Below are 2,256 nucleotides of genomic sequence, written 5' to 3' on the forward strand. Positions count from 1 at the left end.
TCTTCTGATAGAATAAATGGGTTAATAGAAACCAATGTAGCAAAGAACACAAAATAACTGTGGTGTAGTTCCTGTTTTTAAGGCAGGAACTCCTTGAAATTTTGGGTATTTGAGTATATTTAAGAATTTAAGGAATGGAGAAAACGCATGTTATAATTGCATACTTTATTCCTACATATGTTTCAAAGGATTACAACCTGTGTGATCCATAGGGATCTTTGATATTAAAATTGTAACCTTCTCATCAGGGAAAGCATGGGAATCATAACATGCGTTTTCTCCAATCCTTAAATTCTTTATATATATATATATATATATATATGTGTGTATATACAAAGAGAGAGAGAGTGAGAGAACCATGTGATTTAGTGGTTAGGCTGTTCGTCTCATGATCGCAAGATTGTGATTTAAGTTCCTGGACCAGTTGATGCATTGCACATTGTTGCTCCGGTTCACTCACCTAATAAAATTGAGTAGTCTTGCGATGGACCGGTGTCCTGTCCAGGTGGGGGATATATATATGCCATGAAACTGGCCCTTATGAGTCAACATGACTCAAGAACGTAACCTTACTTTGTTTTACTTAGAGACATGAGTGAAAGAGAGACAGAGTTTATAAACCTTACCCATCTGTATAGCTTTGCACTGAAATTAACAGCCAATATTTTTCACACTAACACACACACACACACACATACACACACACACTAAAACACACATACACACACACTAACACACATACACACACACTAACATACACACACAAACACACACACACACACACACACTAAAACACACATACACACACACACACTAACACACATATACACACACTAACACACAAACACAAACACACACACAAACACACATACACACACACATACACTATTACATACATATATCTATATATGCAGTCAAATGCTACTATAACAGTCCTATCTCTCTCTCTCTCTCTCTCTCTCTCTCTCTCTCTCCCCCCCTCTCTCTCTATTTCTCTCTCTCTCTCTCTCTCTCTCGCTTTCTGTAGTTGCTTTAGATTGTCATAGCACTTCCTGCATGCAGCTGCAACACACCAAATGCAACAAACAGTAGCATCTGATTGCAGTAGTAGCAGTAGAAAATGGTGGTGGGGATGGTGGTGGTAGCAGTAGAGGTAGTAGTGATGTTGGTTATGGTGCTGATTGTGATGTCTGTGGTATTAGTGGCGGCGGTGGTGGTGGTGGTGGTGATGGTAGTGGTGGTGATAGTAGTGATGGTGGTGTTAATGTTGTGTTAATGTTATAGTGCTGGTTGTGGTGTTGGTGGTGTTAGTGGTGGTGGTGGTGGTGGTTGTCATTGTCGTTGTTGTTGTCATGGTGATAATATTAGTTATGGTGATGATGCGGATAGTCGTGGTGGTGGTTGTGGTGGCGGCAGTGGCTGTAAGAGTGGTGGCAGCAGTGGTTGTGGTGGTGGTGGTTGTTGTGGTGATAGTGATGGTGGTTGTGGTGGTGGTGGTTGTTGTAGTGATGGTGGTTGTGGTTGTGGTGGTAGCAGTGGTGGTGGTAGCGGTGATGATGGTAATGGTGGTGGTAGTAGTAGTAACAGCAGTCGTGATGGTGATGATAAAACTGGTGATGGTAGTCATAGTGGTAGTGGTAGTAGTAGTTGTGGTGTTAGTGGTGGTAGTTGTGGTGTTAGTTTGTGGTAGTTGTGGTGGAGGATGTGGCAGTGGTGGCCATGGTAGGAGTGGAAGTCTTAGCGAGATCATGATATTATTAATGATGTTGTAGGTGATGGTGTTTATTCTTGTGGTTGTGGTTTAGCCCCAGGCCAACCCTAACCAGGTCAGCATTCCATATTCAAAGAGTAGTCTAGCCATGACTACCCCTTCCCATTTTCATCTTTCACAGGTCATAGTTCTAGTGTCCATATACGCAATTCTTTAACTTTCTATCATTTACTTGTTTCAGTCATTAGACCGTGGCCATGCTGGGGCACTGCCCTGAAGAATTTTTTAGTTGAATGAATCGGCCCCAGGACTTCTTTTTCTGTTATTCTATTGGTCACTTTTTGCTGAATTGCTAAGGTGTGGGGATATAAACAAACCAACACTGGTTGCCAAGTGGTGGTGCAGGACAAGTAGAGACACAAAGACACACACACACACACACATGTATGCACACAGACACACAAACACTCATATACACAAATTTATATATATATATACATACATATATATATATATATATATATATATATATATATATATATATA

The sequence above is a fragment of the Octopus bimaculoides genome, chromosome 29, assembly GCF_001194135.2.
Source record: "Octopus bimaculoides isolate UCB-OBI-ISO-001 chromosome 29, ASM119413v2, whole genome shotgun sequence".
Lineage (NCBI taxonomy): Eukaryota > Metazoa > Mollusca > Cephalopoda > Octopoda > Octopodidae > Octopus > Octopus bimaculoides.